Below are 18249 nucleotides of genomic sequence, written 5' to 3' on the forward strand. Positions count from 1 at the left end.
TGACTTCTTTTGAGACAGCTGAAAGTTTCCATGATGTTGAACTGAGGATGTCTTACTTGCAGGTTTATTTCCTATTGATTTCAAGTCACTATTATCACTTCCTTTCCTGTCACATTATGTAAAGGATGAGTTTTCATTTAGAGTGTCAGTAACTGAGCAAGTTGTGCATCTTGCTTTGCCTTTTTTTAATTTCAGTGCCCTAGATGTGATGCTCAAATGAGGATACAAATAAAGTTCTGAAAACTGTGTTTAATTAGGGGATATCAAGGAACTGGCCAGGTTATGTTTTTTTCAACTGTACGATTTTATAATGCATTTAACACATTTTTATTGAGGATTTACGATGTACTAGCATTATAACATGATCCAGAGACAGAGGCTAGGGTGGCTGGAGCAAGGTGTGTAAAGAGGAAAGGTTTTAGGTAATCCAGTTTCTTGTCTCAATAGTGAATGTTCCAGTAAAACAGATGTGTGGGAAACAAGGAAGGCTGGTTGCAAAGCTAGTGCAGAACTGGGCACGAAGCGTGTTTTTCTACTGCCATTCAATCTTGAAGTAGCCCTTTCCTTGACTTCAAGCTATAATCAGAGCCAGCCAAGGCCAGTGCCTATATTCACACCCAAATACCTCAAGGGGTGAGGCCTCAGAGACGTGGTGACCTTCCCCCAGTTAGACTTCTGGAAGCATGCATTTCCTCATTTGCAAAATGAGAGCAATAGTTCTTTCCTCATGAGAATGTCATGAGTATTCTGTGAAGCAATTTATTTCAAATGTTCGTCTCAGAGACTTGCACATATTAAGGGCTTAATAAATATTTGCTATTGGAATGATTATATAATGATTCTAAAGGTTTTTTAAAGCATTGCTCAGGGCTATTTGGAAAATGACATATACAGTCATTTGACATGCAGATGTATGGGGTCATTTTCTGAGAAAAAGATAATCAGCTGTAGGGTTGATGATAATTTAAGTAGAGAATTTCCCTTTTGAATAATATTCTTGATCTTATTCCAAGGTATTCTTCAAATGCATCTTTTCTTTGATCCCCAAAACATTAAATTTGTATTAGCTAATGAAGTGAATAATGTTGCTGATGGGCTTGACATTTTCTGACCAGTTGAAAAAATTAACCCTGCTGACTATAAACAGCCAGGAAATTGGTGACCTTTCAGCCATTAGCATCATTATGAAGCATAAAAAGTAAAGAGAAAATGATTTATGCCTTGAAAATGTATTGTGGAGTCATTCATGCCCATAAACACAAGACTGTATTTCCAGGAAGGCAGTTTTCTCAGCTGCTGTGTAACTGCAGAAAGCAAAATATAGATTAACATGTCGTTATCTCAGACATGCAGGTTTTTTTTCTTTTCTTTTTTTTTTAAGATTTTAAAGTAATCTCTACATTCAACATGGGGCTTGAACTCACAACCCTGGATCAAGAGTTGGACACTCTAGTGACTGAGCCAGTCAGGTGTCTCTAGGTTTTTGTTTCTGGTTTTTTTTTTTTTTTTTAACAGTCTAGCTGTCACTTCTAAAAGCAGCTTTATTGAGATATAATTGATCTACAAAAGTGTGCAAATATTTAATGTGTGCAATTTGATGACTTTGGACAGGGGTAAACACTCATGGTATCGTCACCCCAATCAAGGCAATAATAGACCTTATCCATCATCTCTCAGAATTTCCTATGTCCCTTTGTGTCTGTATGTGGTAAGAGCATTTAACATGAGATCTACCTTCTTAACAAATTTCAAAGCGCTAGATACCATATTGTTGCCTCTAGACGCTCTGTTGTATTGCATATCTCTAGAATTCATTCTCTTAACATAAGTGAAACTTTGTACCCATTGAATAACAGCTCTGTGTACTCTCCACCTTCCAGTCCCTTGAAGACACTCGTATATTCTCTGCTTCTATGAGTTTGACTCTTTCGGTTTCCTCTTATAAGTCAAATCAAGCATGATTTCTGTGACTGGCTTACTTCCTTAGCATAATATCCTTCAAGTTCATCCATGTTGTCACTTAGGGCAGGATTTTCTTCTTTTTTTTTTTTTTTTAAGATTTTATTTGTTTATTTGAGACAGAGAGAATGAGAGACAGAGAGCACGAGAGGGAAGAGGGCAGAGGGAGAAGCAGACCCCCCGCCGAGCAGGGAGCCCGACGTGGGACTCGATCCCGGGACTCCAGGATCATGACCTGAGCTGAAGGCAGTCGCCCAACCAACTGAGCCACCCAGGCGCCCAGGATTTTCTTCTTTTTAAGGCTAAGGAGTATTCGGCTGTAAATACATACCGTGTTTTCTTTATTCATTCTATTGATGGGCAATCAGCTTGCCTCCATATCTTGGCTATTGTGAATGGTGCTGCAGTGAACACTGCAGTATGGATAACTCTTTGGTCTTAATGTCTTTATCCATTGCAGCTTGGTCCTGTGGATATCCTGTGCTTTCAATGATAGGCTGCTATTATTAGTCCCCTTTTTCCCACTTCAAGGATGTTGCACTTTATACTTTTTTTCTGGCTCATTTTCTTTTGGATTTTACCTTGCTATGTCTTTCTTACATCCAAGTCTTAGGATTGTTCAGGTATTATCTCTGCTGAGAGGTCTTTCTTGATACTCCTCTCGGGCAGTTTTCACCTCTGTTCATTCACTTTCATTTTGGATTTTCTGCATAGCATTTTTCACATTTATTTGCATTTTTGTCATTTATCTCTCTCCCCCACTGGAATGTACAGTCAGTAAGGCCGAGACTCACCTATCTTGTTCACTGCCGAATCCCCAGGGCAGTGCACACAGTAGGCACTTGGTAAACTTACTGAATGCGCCAGCGAATACTGGAGTGAGGAGAAATACCATGGGAGCAGGTGCTTCTGATACCTCCATATAAAATTTAGTTTCCTAGCATATCAATTATATCTATACTTGAGAATTTGTGCCGGAAGCTGGGAAATGTTAAAAAGCCAAAACAAGAGCTAGACTTTGCTCAATTATCAGAGGCTGTCTGACACTCTAAGGGAAAATGCATTCCTGGCATAATAGGATAGCAAAGAAAGCAAAGTCCTGACTTGGAATCAGTAGGAACTTGGCCTCCAGTTTTAGCATAACACAGTTCACTGGGGACACCTGGAAAGCACCATATGAAATTTCATGGCAGTACTCATTTCTTTTCTAAGTTTACATAATAGTTCTAGAATATCAAAACAGGATACTGATACTATAATATACCCAGAGGAATACAAAAAGTGGTATGACAATAGAGAGCAACATGTAAGTAAACTGCAAGCCTAGAGGTGCACTCTCAGACCGTAAGGGTCATCTGTTTCTTAACATATGCTCACTCCTGCTCTCTGTCTCTGGCTGTCTCTCTGTCTCAAAATTCTCATGGCTCGGCTTCCTGATTTGGCTCACTTACAGAAAATACCTCACCTGATAGAATCGGATATTTTTCTTCTCACCATGGGAGGCCTAGGTGAATGAGCACAACCAAAGACCCTGATGTCCCTGTAAGAGGGTTAGCTCGGTGCATGGTGGAGCGGTGGGTGAGAGCGTGACTTGCTAATATGTTCTGTGACTGTAAGTTTAATCATAGTTAACACTTTGTAGAATCTGACCATATGTTAAGCATATGGTTCCATACCTTTTTAAATTATCTCATTTTATTTTCAAAATAATATTTTAAAGTAGGTATTGTTGCAATCCCCATTTTAAGGTTGAGTAAAATGAAATTCAGAGAAATGTTCGGTATCATTCAGGCAGTGAGTGGTAGGGCCCAAATGATGCCTACATTGTTGTCTCTGGGGCTCATAATGTTGAGATGTGTTCCGGTACCACGGATCCCAGGGCATCATATCACAATGCTATAGTAATGGAACTTAATAAAGCCTTTATTACATGTCTGGCTCTGTTCAAGATTCTCCATATAATTCAACTCCTTTACTGCTCACAATAACCTATCAGGTAAGTTCTTCTTTTCCTCCTCCTTTTTTTTTTTTTTTTTAAGATTTTATTTATTTATTTGACAGAGAGAGACACAGCGAGAGAGGGAATTCAAGCAGGGGGAGAGGGAGAAGGAGAAGCAGGCTTCCCGCCGAGCAGGGAACCCGATGCGGGGCTCGATCCCAGGACCCCGGGATCATGACCTGAGCCGAAGGCAGACGCTCAACCACTGAGCCACCCAGGAGCCCCTCCTCCTCCTCCTCCTTGTTATTACGTTCATTTTGTAAATTGAAAAGATCATGTCCAGGAGTAGTTGAATAGCTTGCCCAAGCCCTCTCATCTGGTGTTACTGGTGGAGGCTTTCAACCCACAGAGTCTGGATCCAGAATTCATGCTCTTAAAGCATTATGCTGTGTACTGACCGTATACTGTGACAGTATAGAGGCTATGGTGTTTTCCTGTCTTTTGACTCCAAAGTCTCATGACTGTTGATTTGGAAGGAAAACCCCTCATGACTGAACTCTGTGCAGGGTGCATATCGTCAGCCAGTACCAGGAGAACGCAAGCCAAAATAGTTCATCTTCTCCGGTGAGAGCCCTGCAGTCTGAACTGACCTGATGCTTAATGGTTCCAGGACACAGCTATTTGACTCAGAGACCCCTTTTAGAAAAGCCCAAAGTTTGGACCTCATTTCCTATGGGACTATTAGGGAGGGAGGGAGGGTCTATTGGTTGATATTAGTTGTGCATGTGTTTGTCTCTTTCCTGTCTCCCCTTCTGGCATGTAAATTTCATCAGAGAGGTACCTAGTCCGGCTTATTTAGTTTTGCATGCACAGTTTCTGATCCTAGAAAACTAGTAAGCATTTAATAGATATGTGTCCGAAAAATTAAATGAATTCGTGTGTAAAGGATTTCCAGGAAGTAGTGGTAAAGTGTAAATAGCATGAAAATTTTGGAGTCAGACACAACCGAGTTTGGATCTTGGTTTTCCCATTCTATAGTAACGTGACTGGAATCAGACAGAAGCAAGTTCTGTCCTGGCTTCCCATTTTATAGTAACGTAACCTTGGTCAACACATATAACCTTCAGAGCCTCAATTTCTTCATATGGGAAAAGGAGAATAAACATTCTTACCTCAAGGGGTTATGATTGTGATGAGTTCATGAAAGTGAAGTCCTTAGTAAAAGATCTTACTAATAATAAATATTAGATCCCCTTTGTTCCCTTTTCATTCCTCATCTGTAGTTGCTTTTAGTGGTAACTGTAGTATTAGCACATACCAAAAGCATCAAAAGACTCTTGTTTTCTTCATTTGGGAATCCTTAACTTTTCTTTTTTAACAAATTGGAATCTATATGGTAAACCTTCTGCTTTAGGATATGCAATGATAGGCAAAGATATTTTTGTTATTTCAGTGATTATGTAAGAGCCACAGCACAGGATTCAGAGTGTGATTTCACCTCTGTCTAAAGCACACGTATGTGTTTCTATGGTAAAATTCCAGAAATAGACAAAATGTTAAAAGTGGTACTTGTAGTGGTAGGATTATGGATTATTTTCTCTTCTTTCATTTTTCAAAAGTTGGTCCTATTTTTTACATCTTCCACAACGAACATGGTATTTTATAGACAAAAATATTATGCTTCAAGTTACATGGCTTGGCTAGTACAGCAGAGGGAAAAGTCTTCTACATATGGTTGGGACTTTATTTTTCAACTAAATTCAGAGGGAAAATGAGGAAGATCTCATATAGGACAGAAATAATTTTCTTTATGCCTCCAGATGTCCTTTTCTAAAAAGATTAGAGATAAAGAAGCTGGAAATTCTGTCCAAAAGTAGCATAAAAAGATCTAATAGAGCTTTTCACTCATGTACAACTGCTGGAGGAAGGTAGAAGATGAATGTTCCTTTACTTGAGATGCTGGTATCCACCAGAGGTTAACACAATCTGATAAAAAGTGGTTGTAGCCAATGTGGGGTACAGACACAGTTAACTCTCAGTTCAGATATACTCATCCTCTGTAATAGATGTGCATCTAGAATGATTGGTAGGGGCACCTGGGTGGCTCAGTTGGTAAAGCATCTGCCTTTGGCTCAGGTCCTGATCCCAGGGTCCTGGGATAGAGTCCCCCAAGTAGGGCTCCCTGCTCAGTGGGGAGTCTGCTTCTCCGTCTCCCTCTGCCCCTCCCCCTGCTCGTGCTCACTCTCTCTCTCTCTCTGTCCCTCCCTCTCATGAGCGCTCTCTCTCAAATAAATAAAATGTTAAAAAAACAAACAAACTGGGGGGCTCCTGGGTTACTCAGATGGTTAAGCGTCTGCCTTCGGCTCAGGTCAGGACAAGCCCCGCATTGGGCTCCCTGCTTGGCGGGGAGCCTGCTTCTCCCTCTCCCTCTACTATTCCCCCCTGCTTGTGCTCTCTTGCTCTCTCTATCAAATAAATAAATAAAATCTTTTTTAAAACAATTGGTAGGCATCCTACTTCTATGAATTGAATTGTTGAGGGAGCTACTATGTCGATTCATTCTGTTCAGAATCCTTATAAAAGATAATTAGCTCCTCCTCTTCCACTCCAATTTCTCTTAATAAACGTTTTTTGGGAACTCATTCAGTGAAATAGAAAAAAAAAACATTTGTGTATTATTAACCATTGTATACCAGCATTTTTTAAAAAAAGATTTTATTTGACAGAGAGCTAGAGAGCACAAGCAGGGGGAACGGCAGGCAGAGGGAGAAGGAAAAGCAGGCTCCCCACCAAGCAGGGAGCCCGATGAGGGGCTCAATCCCAGGACCCCGGGATCATGACCTGAGCCGAAGGCAGACGCTTAACCATCTGAGCCACCCAGGCACCCCGTATACCAGCATTTTTAATATTGATTCATATTCCATTGAAAGGGTGTCTCAAAATTTGTTTAACCAATTTCTAATTGCTCAATGTTTAGGTTGTTGCTGGTGCTTGCTGTTATTTATAACATTTTACATCATGGGTAGTTACGGATTTGAATACATCCATAGGTTATAGATTTCTAAAGGATATGTTTCTGTGACTCTAGGTAACATAATGCAGAATGGCTTCACAGAAATATTTTACTGCTTATACCACCAACATAAGATAATTTGCATTTCTGACTAATTTTGGCTGTTATTACAACGTGCCAGTTTGATAGTTGAAAGTGGTCTCTTAAGTTGAGAGAATTTCCATTTCTTGACTTACTAATGTGATTGAAAAATTTTCCCTCAAAACCTTACACACTAATGCTTTGCCTTTTGATTCTTGAAGTGGATCATAGTATGAACATGGGAGGCAAAATTGCTTGGGTTTGAATTTAAATTATTTCATTTATTAGCCAAGTAACCTTGGGCAAGTTACTTAGATTCTCAATGCCTCATAAAATGGTGGTAATAATGGCACCTATTCCAGAAGATTGATGTGAAGATTAAATATGTTAAAATATGTAATATTCTTGGAGCATTTCCTAAGTGCTTAGAAAATGGAAAGTATTCGATAAATATTAAATTATTGTGTGTGTTACCCATTTGGTGTCTTTCTCTGGGAGCTACTCTTTAAGAGGACCATTGATAAGCTGCACAGAATACAAAGGAGAGTATCCAGGATGACATGAGATTTAGAAAACACATTCCATGAAGAGTAGATAAAGGCTCCTGATGGTGTCTTGACTAGTGAGGACTTAGAGTAATACAGAAGTATGAGGGATATTGTCAGATACATGAAGAACTTTATGCAGAAGCAGGTGTAGATAATCTCTCCATGATTCCACCAGACAGAGCTAGGACAAATACATGTAACCAGCAAGAAGATTTCACAAGAGTTTTCTAGTCATGTAAGTATGTAGACTTTTTTTTTTTTTTTCCTGCCCAGTACCCATTTCCCCTCCTTCTGAGAATAATAGCTCCCTGAGTTATCTCTGAGACTAGCTCTTCCTAACTAAATCCAGGTGGTTTGGATGGGATAAACTCTCCTCACCCACCTTCAAGGTGGGCACTTGACTAGGGCCAACTAATTAAATTACTTTATCCTCCTCAACCCTGCCAGTAGGACAGGAATAGAAACATGGCACAGATCAGTCCAGTGAAATTCAAGTGATGAATTTTGCTGAAGCTTTGCATCTGAGGTGGGTAGAGTGCAAGATTGGAACTACTGACAACCATCTTGCCAACATGATAAAAGATCCTGCCAGAGAGTGAATCTAATACAGAGAAAGCCCTGCTTCTGATTATGTGGTTTGAACCCCTGGATTCAGCTTTACATGAATGCCACACAAAGAAGTGTCCCAGTTAGGTCAGTGGTCGAAATTGGATATCTGTCACTTGAAACTTAAGGAATCCTGTCTAAGTTAGTGATAAGCAAATTCTTGATCATTTTAGATGGTCACACCTAAGGATGTTTGAGACCACTTTGTTAGTATTGTTAGCAGTAACTCATGCTTTAGATAGGGGATAAAACTAGACCTCTAAGCTTACTTCCTCCATTAAAATTCTATGAGACCCTTTTTCATTACTCAGCTAAATGCAGGATGAGTAACAGTTGCCCATGATTTATATTTGAAAATATGTCAGCATATGTCTGGTCATTTTAGTCAGGGTGGGTGTGCTGAATATCTTCCATTTCCACTCTAGATATTCCCTCTGCCCTCATCTACCATGCTCTGTCCTTTGGAAAGACTCACCTATGTAGATGACATCAGTGGGTTCTCTTTCCCTCTGGCTGATGCCAAGAGCTGGTAAGAGACTGGAGGCCTGAAGGATATGGTGCAGGTATTCATTTCTCTGGGTTCATCCCTGCGACATCACCATGACTTGACTGCTTCCTTTAACCAAAGCTATAGTGCTTTCTACAGAGCTCTTTATTTCCAGATTCTGGGAACTGCTCACTTACACTTTAGGAATGATAATAATGTAATACTTTGTGGTTTCCCAATACCCTGCCTGTGTATGACTCTCCTTAGATTACCCAATTTGTGTGTACCATCTGTTTCTAGGATTCCAAGTGATGCGGAGATGTGTATTTTTACACTCTTGCTGGTTGTCTAAGGCTATAGCGTTCAAAGATTCAACCCTTGGATTTTGGCTCAAGAAATCTAACCACATTTCAAATAATATCTCTGAACTGATAGGCCTGGAAGAAGCCATTTCAATCCAGGTAGAAGTTGTTGGTAACCCAGTGAAACACATCATAGTAAAACTGATTAACAAAAATAGTAAATAATCAGGCAAAAGAGTCAATATTGGAAACTTACTAAATACGTATTTCTTAGGCTTTGTTTTTCCTGCATGCTGAGCTTAAATGATGTTCTTCTCAGTGTTCATGTAGAAATCTTAGGGTCATGGGAATCATGCATGTAAGATAAAGAGCACTAGTCTCTGGATAATTGTTGAACATTTTATATTTTTTGGAACTAGTCTACATGTTAGCTTAAAGTATGGCCTCAGACACCACAATATCCTGGGTTTGATTCCTCAATCAACTTCTAATGAGCTCTATGCCCTTGAGAAATAACTTCTCTAACCTATTTCCTCATTAGTAAAATAAAGGTGATAACAGTATTCATTATGCATTGGATATAAAGAATTTAGTTAAGAGTAAGTGCTCAATTAAATGCTATCTGTTATGAGTTTCATTGTGACTACTCTGGTATTTTCTCCATGAATAGGCATCATTTTACCATCCATATCTAAGGCTCATAAACTCAAAATTCTGTGGGGTTTGAGTAAGTTTGGGTGGGCATAAGGAGCCATGTTGCCCTCTTAATCCTTTTTACAGTCCTACTTTTGATAGAGAAAGATATTTCTCTACTCTGAGAAAAACAGCCTTGTAAGCTTAGTGACAAATCCAAGTGACTCTCAGTTAGTTTCTTAGGGAGTATGGCAGCCACTTTACAGTTTCTGTTGCTTGTTGCCTTATAGAAATATAGGCCAAATACTGCTAAGCTTTTTTAAAGAGAAAAACTGCTTGATTTTGGAAGAGAACTAGTTTGAGTGGTTTGTGAAGCTTCTTAGTTTTTCTTATTAAGATAATTTTTTAAAGAGCAGTTGTAGTTTCACAGAAGTGAAGGGGAGGGACAGACATTTCCCATATACCTCCTGCTACCCCACATAGCTGTCCCGTTATCAACATTACCCACCAGAGTGGTTTATTTGTTACAGTTGATGAACCCACTTTTACAAATCCTAATCACCTATAGTTGACTGTAGTTGACCTTATAGCTCAATCTTGATGTTGCACACGCTATTGTTTTAGACAAATTTATAATGACATTCATCATGGTATTTTCACTGCCCTAGGTATACTCTGTGCTCTCTATTCATTCCTCCATTCACCCCTAATGGCAGTCACTAATATTTTTTACTAACAGCATAGTTTTGCCTTTCTCAGAAAGTTACGTAATTGGAACCATACAGTATGTAGCCTTTTCAGATGGGTTTCTTTCACTTAGTATTATACATTCAAGGTTCCTCCATGTCTTTTCATGGCTTGGTAGCTCAGTTCTTTTTAGCACTGAATAATATTCCATTGTCTGGGTGCGCTACAGTTTCTTACCCATTCACCTCCTGATGGACCTCTTGATTGCTTCCAAATTTTGGCAGTTATGAATAAAGCTTCTATAAACATCATATTCCAGTTTTTGTGGGGACTTAAGTTTTCAAATCCTTTGGGTCAATACCAAGGAGTACAATTCTGGGTCATATGGTAAGATTGTTGTTAGTTTTGTAAGAAGACATAAAATTGTCTATTAAATTAGCTGTACCATTTTGCACTCATTACTACCAGCAATGAATGAGCATTCCTGCTGCTCCACATCCTCACTAGCATTTGGTTTTGTCAGTGTTCTGTTTTTTGGCCATTCTAGTAGGTGTGTAGTGATATCTCCTCGCTAAAGTAGTGCTGGGGGCAAAGAAGGGGAGTTAGGAATATGATATCCTCGAAGCTCTTCAACAACATCTCGTTGTTTGTATTTCCATGATGATCCATGATGTGGAGCATCTTTCATATACTCATTTGCTATCTGTGTATCTTTTTTGGTAAGATGTTTGTTCAGGTTTTTATCCCATTTTTAAATCAAGTTGTTTATTGGGTTTTAAGAGTTCCTTGTATATATTGGATAACAGCCCTTTATCAGAAATGTCTTTTGCAAATATTTTTTTCCCCAGTCTGACTTGTCTTCTCATTCTTGACATTGTCTTTCACAGAGCAAAGTTTTTAATTTTAATGAAGTCCAGTTTCTCAATTATTTCTTCCATGGACTGTGGCTTTGCTGTTGTATCTAAAAAGTCATTGTCCTATAAAGTTCATTGCCAATGGACAGGTTTTCTCTTACTCTATCATCTAGGATTTTTATGGTTTATAGTTTTAGGTCTGGGATTCATTTTGAGTTAATTTTTGTGAAGGATGTAAGGTCTGTATCTAGATTGAGTTTTTTTTGTTTTGTTTTGTATGTGGATGTCCAGTTTTAGCATCATTTGATAAAAATAACTTCTTTACTACATTTTAATGTCTTTGTTTCTCCATTAAAGATCAGTTGCCTATATTTTTGTAGGTCTATTTCTGGGCTCTGCGTTCTTTTCCATTGTCCAATTTGGTTTTTCTCTTTGAATATTTGTTGGCTGTTTAGGGTCTTTTGTCTTTCATTTAAACTTTGGAATCAATTTGTCAATATCCACAAAATAACTTCATGAATTTTTTGCTGTTGTTGTTAAAGATTTTATTTATTTGACAGAGAGACACAGCGAGAGAGAGAACACAAGCAGGGGGAGTGGGAGAGGGAGAAGCAGGCTTCCTGCTAAGCAGGAAGCCTGATGTGGGGCTCGATCCCAGGACCCTGGGATCATGACCTGAGCCGAAGGCAGACGCTCAATGATTGAGCCACCCAGGCACCCCAACTTTGTGAAGTTTTGATTAGTATTTGGTTGAAACCATAGATCAAATTGGGAGGAACTGACATCTTGGCAATATTGAGTCTTCCTCTCCATGAACATGGAATTTCTCTCCATTTATTTAGTTCTTCATTAATTTTATTCATCAGTTTTACAGTTCTTCATATAGATCTTCTACAGATTTTGTTACGTTTATACCCAAGCATTTCATTTTGTTGGAAGCTAATGTAAATGGCATTGTTTTTAATTTTAAATTCAATTGTTCATTGCTGGTATATTGCAGAGTGATTAACTTGTATATAATCATGTATCCTGTAACCCTGCTGTAATCACTTACTCGTTTCATGAGGTTGTTGTTGTTGTTGTTGTTAATTCTTTGAGATTTTTCTAAATACACGATCCTGTCACCAGCAAACAAAGACAGTTTTATTCCTTTGCAATCTGTATGGCTTTTATAACCTTTTTTTTTATCTTACTGCATTAGCTAGAACTTAAAGTACAATTAATAAAATGGGTGGTGTGAGATAAGGTACATCTTGGCCTTGTTACCTGATCTTAGTGGGAAAAACCTCTCAATTTGAAAATGATGGTTCAATATTTTAAAAGACAATATCAGGAAAACAAAATACTTCTGCCCACTAGTTTGAGAGCATAGGGTACTAATGGGAGTTCTGACCTAGAAGATTAAAATCACTTGCTGTAATTAGTTAACAGAAGCAGGAGAGTCAATGGTTAATTCAGCTTACACATAATTGAATTGTCTTCTCTCATGAAATTCAGAAAAAGACAGTACTTGAGAAATTAGTGATGAACTAGATGGAGTTTCTCTTTCCTGACCCACCTCCCTTCTATCTCCAAGTTTTATTTCCCTGATCCCAGTAATGACAAATAAAGAAGATAAGTCTAGCAATGAACAGATCCTTAATGTAACACCCATGTCCTATTGCCAAAGAAACTAAGAAGGGGAAATAAAGACTGTACCTTAAGTTTTTCCTTATCTCTTAGCTCTCACAGTTAAACCACACTACTAAAGGGGGAAACAACAAACAAACAGAAAACAACAGATCTTGGCTTGACCTCCTTTCTATGTTGCTTTTCTACTTGCCTGTGGGCTTCATTAAATGTGCAGGAAACAAGCTGGTCTACAGAAGCTTGTAGCTAGGAAGCCAGAAAGCAGTATTTAAAATAGGCACCCTCATTCTACATAGTCAGTCCTTGCTAAAGTAGTGCTGGGGGGAAGAAGGGGAGTTAGGAATATGATATCCCTGAAGCTCTTCAACATTCCAAAGAGGAGAGAAAATGACCCAGTAGTGTGGTCTTGTGGTTAGTGGAAAGATGGAGTGCAATCTGATTCTGAGTTCTTTTGGAGGGATTTAATTGTTTCAGTGCCCTTCACAGCTCTAATCTTTCTGCATATTCTCCTTGTTTTCTGCTCTCACTTTCCCCTAGATTCTTTAATTCATTTAATGACTCTCCTCTCTCATTTAAATATTATGTCCTAAATACTGTGTTGTGCACTAGGAATACTGTAAAAACTAAGAAACTATAAGAGGAGATGAGATTTTAAACAACTGCCACAATATCACTTTGACAATCCCTATGGGAATGGGAGTGAGCTAGAGAATGATGATAGTGCACTACCTTTATTCTTCTCCTTCTCCATATATATATATATATGTGTATATATATAGATATAGTATAGTTTTCTACTACTTTGCACTTCAGAACCCATCTTACAAATACTTCTTAAATATGTCCTATTTAAGTCTGGAGTGAAATTATCTGAGTTTTCACATTCACTAGCCGCATAACTTTGAGGACATTACTTAACTTTTTGTGCCTCAGTTTGTTTACAGTTTACAACAATTTGAGACAACCACAACAGGGCGTAAAATGAGCTTGGCAAATACTTGGCTCATGGTTAGTACTCATTACACTACTTGCTATTAATAGTGTACTATATATAGTTTCTTACATTATTTATTTTCTAATGACTTAAGTATATAGATCAGAGTGAGCAAAAGACTCTAAAACCAAAAGACTTAGACTGTATGGAGGATTGAGATAATAAGTATAATTGCAAATATAACAAAAAACCAAAAGTGTATGTAAGAATGGGAGTTAAGGTTTAAGTTTTTAAAAATAGCTATAATGTTGGAGTGCTAACTTAATGTGATTTCCTTGTTAATTTAATTACTACTGATAATGAATCACACCCCAGGTTTTTATAAAAAGATCTATGTAATTGCTTAAAATTTATACTTGATTTAGCCAGTATTAACAACCAGTTCTAAAATGTTGAATGTATGAGAGAGGATGCTATTGGGTACAAGTGACAGAAATTGAACATGAATGAGGTTGATGTAGGTTTGTTTAGGGAACTGATATCAAGTATAAGTAGGACTCAGTCAACATGATTCCCTCTCTTTGCTCTGCTGATCTCTGCATATTAGCTTTTTAATCTCTTCTACTCGGAGTATATGTTCTCTACACAGGAGGGGCCATGACTTCATGTTTCTGTCTGTTTAAGGACAATTTTCCCAATTCTGGCTTGATTTTGAAAAATCTGGGCAAAACGTTTGATGGACTTGGTTTAGATAATTGGAGCAGTAAGTGTGATGAGAGAAAAAGAATATACTGTGATCCCATCATTTGAAGATACCTGGAACCTTGGGTTTAAATGTATTATCAAAAGTAACCAAAGGGAATGGGGTGGCCGCACAGGACTGGGAAATGGTGTCAAAGAGTCAGCCATCTCTTGGGGTGCCTGGGTGGCTCAGATGGTTAAGCGTCTGCCTTCGGCTCAGGTCATGATCCCAGAGTCCTGGGATCGAGTCCCGCATCGGGCTCCCTGCTAGGCGGGGAGCCTGCTTCTCCCTCTGCCTCTCTCTCTCTCTCTCTTTGACTCTAATGAATAAATAAAACATTAAAAAAAAAAAAAGTCAGCCATCTCAATCTGTGTCTGCTTCGTGAGAGCTAGAAAACAGTTAATAATCTTTCCTTACATGTATTTTTCATAGAATAGGATAACTATTAGATTTATCCTAAAGATATTTAAGCTATAGCGAATCTTTAAAATTTTTACTCTAAATTCATTTTTTTTTTTTTTTTTTAGTGCATTACATTGGACTTCACCTTTTCTCAAACATACATCCTAAAATATCTCATTAGTCCATTGAAATCTATCCAGGAAATTCTACCAACTTCAAAAGGATTCATAAATATTACCAGCATTTTAATGTGTGTATTTTATTGCTAAGACCCTGCAAGAGAGAAAAGAAAATACTATGTTACTGACTTTTATAATTTCATATATAAAATGTGTACAGAAGTGTTCTTTAAATGGGATAGGGGTAAAACCCAGCCTCCTGTGTGTCATGTAGTACAATGTTGGTGTCTGTATATTTTTTTCTTCTGCACTCTTTCTTCTGATGAAGGCTTAGAGCATTTATAATTCAGGTTGCATGCAAAGCTGTAGTCACCGGAATACGTGTTTCACTTTGGTTTTTACACTGTGCAATAGTTATGGCATGAAAATGAGGATTCCTAGACACTGACAACTCAAAAGTATTTTTTTTCTTCATGAAGAGCTTTTTCACATTTCCTCATCCCAAATCTCACAACTCAAACACTTGCTCTCTTAATTGGAAAATGGAAAAGTTCCAATTTATTTCAAGACTTATTTTCTAAAGATATAATAGTCATAAAAATTCATGCAGGTTAGATGCATATTTTTCAAACATTTAGGGCATAACTACCTGATATGCACGTGATGAAAATTAAGTTGTTTGATGATATGTTTCTATATTCCAATGCTGCAAGAAATATTTGGCTGATGAGAGGCTATCTTAAAACAAATTATGATTCTACTTTACAGCCAGCTTTTACCATCATCTTTGAACTGTGAGGATGAGGCGTTTAAATTTCAATTAATAATCAAGAATTTTATGTCTCCAATGAAATGCTTCCCTTGGAGAGAATTCATTGAGTAGCGACTGTAAGTGGAACGCTGCACTGGTAGAATAAGATTGAATGCAGAATAACTCTATTACCCTACCATCATTATCATTGTGAGACCAATAGCAGATTTAGACTACTGTAACAAATGTCTCCACAGAAAATACAGTTGAACTGCAATTTTTATCAGTATAATTTTAGATTTTACTAATTTTCTAACTAACCTGAGAAATAGAGCAAGTGGCTTTTCTGAAGTGACATATGAGGTTCACCTAGTTGAATCCCAGACTGTGTGTTTCCAGTCTTCCCCGTAACCTATGCCTTATGTCAATGGAAGAATGGTATTTAATGTTAGGGAAGACTTAAAAATAACCCTCTTTCCCTCTTTTTTTTTTCTTTTCACTGTGAGGTAGTATGGCTTGTTGATTGAAAGCAGATGTGTTCAAGGATCTATTTTTGATCTTGGAATTCAGCTAGAAGTTGTATTTTCCTTTGGTTGTGCTCAATATTGCATTTAAAATATGTGTTACATGTTGTGAAAATACTCATAAATTTTTGGGAAAAATTCCCAGACCTATTTACACAAACATAAAACAAACTACCTTGCTCACTAAAAAAACCCAAAAAAACAAAAACAAAAACAAAACCCCTAAAATGGAATATTCTGCCAGGATAATCAACTCTTGATTATAATTAAATATTAAAGTATTTCTGGGCTTGGAATGAGTTTAGATTTTCTTTTTTCTCTTGGTGTGCATTTTGAACTAATTGTTAAGCTGATTGATTCATGTACTTTGGGAGAGAAAAAATGACATTTGAAATTAACATTATAGAGTATCAATTAGGTAAAAATAACTAGATTACAAAATTCTTCAGGGCAAAGAATAAGTAATACATCTTTTTAACTTCTGTCAGAACCATTAGTACTTAGTGTCTTGCTCATGATGGATATTCAGATAATGTGTTGTAAATGAATGAATGTGAATGTCTAAAAGCAACATATTAATAAAGGAAACAGAGCTATTTTGAATATTGACTTAAAATAAGAGCTCAGGAGAGTGTGTTACCTGCATACAGCCACAAAAAAAGAAGGAAATCCTGCCATTTACAACAACGTAGATGAATCTGGAAGACATTATCTAAGTGAAATAAGCCAGTTACAGAAGGGCAAGTAGTGTATGATTCCACTTACATGAGGTATCTAAACAAACTCATAGAATTAGAGAGTAGGATGGAGGCTGCTAGGGATTGGAAGAATGAGGAAATGGGAAGTTAATTTTTAATGGGTATCAGTTTCAGTTAAGTAAGGTAAGTTCTAGAGATTTGTTGTGCAACACAGTGCCTAAAGTTAACAAATAGTATTGAGCACTTAAAAATTTAAGGTTGATTGGGCGCCTGGATGGCTCAGTTGGTTGGGCAACTGCCTTCGGCTCTGGTCATGATCCTGGAGTCCCTGGATTGAGTTCCGCATCGGGCTCCCTGCTCGGCGGGGAGTCTGCTTCTCCCTCTGACCCTAACCCCTCTCATGTGCTCTCTCTCATTCTCTCTCTCAAATAAATAAAATCTTTAAAAAAATATTTAAAAAAAAATTTAAGGTTGATTATGTGTCAAGTATTCTCACTACAACCACAACAACAAAAAATGAGAGCACAATATAGATACTTGAATGAATCCATGCTCATAGTTGGTCTTGGAAAACAGCTTCATGGACAGTAGGAACTTAAGCTACTGGAGCTTTATGGGTAATGATCATCCTGAAATTCAAAACCTCAGTTACAGCTAATTCTACATTCCTCATGTTGATCCATTTTCCAAATTGGTGTTCATGGAGCATTTTCCTCCATGATATTAATCAGGAAGCAATGCAGACTTTCATGCTTTCTAAGTTTGGAAACGCTGAGTTAAATGGAAATAAACACAAATGTACAATTGTCTTTTTGCAGATTTCTTAGAGTCCCTCGTTTATGAGATACTTTCTTCAAACTTCTTTAAACATAGAAGTTTGTTATGTTTGTTTTAGAATTTTTATTTGTGATGCATCTACTGATATCTCCTAAAATCAGTTACATGTAGAACATAAACCCTGAGAAACTCTGGCCTAGAGAATTAGAGCTAAATTTAGCCATTTAGAAAATTCATCCACCTTTGCAAATGGCAGCAGGATTAATTTATCTCTTTGATAGGTGAGATAGCACAGCTAGTGGAAGAAGATGAGTTTAGCACGGTGATGAGGAGGAGGATGGCAATTAAAATTAATTGAAGGTTTGTCATATGCTAAGCATGTGGTATTATCTCATTTATTCTTAATCCTATAAAAAGAGTTGCAAATCGAGAAACTATAATGGAAATTTAAGTTCCTCATCCAAGGCCATAAAGTGTGGTTAAGCCAAGTCCTACTCCATGTTACTATATTACATGACCTCCTTGGAAGTGGACCTTTACAGCTAGCACAAAGCATGGTAGAAT

At 37.7% G+C, this 18249-nt stretch overlaps 1 long non-coding RNA gene across 3 annotated transcripts in view; it reads right to left on the bottom strand.

Moving 5' to 3' along the window:
• Window positions 1-8755, bottom strand: part of LOC135365248 (uncharacterized) — a 49118-nt gene extending 40363 nt beyond the window's left edge. For all 3 annotated transcript variants that reach the window (XR_010412882.1, XR_010412883.1, XR_010412881.1), the window contains exon 1: window positions 8622-8755. This is a non-coding gene — a long non-coding RNA (uncharacterized LOC135365248). The remainder of the gene's footprint in view (window positions 1-8621) is intronic.
• Window positions 8756-18249: the final 9494 nt, after the last annotated feature.

This window comes from Mirounga angustirostris, unplaced genomic scaffold (genome assembly GCF_029215605.1).
Source record: "Mirounga angustirostris isolate CCGP_5_RB_7025 unplaced genomic scaffold, mMirAng1.0.hap1 SCAF_7, whole genome shotgun sequence".
Taxonomy (NCBI): domain Eukaryota; kingdom Metazoa; phylum Chordata; class Mammalia; order Carnivora; family Phocidae; genus Mirounga; species Mirounga angustirostris.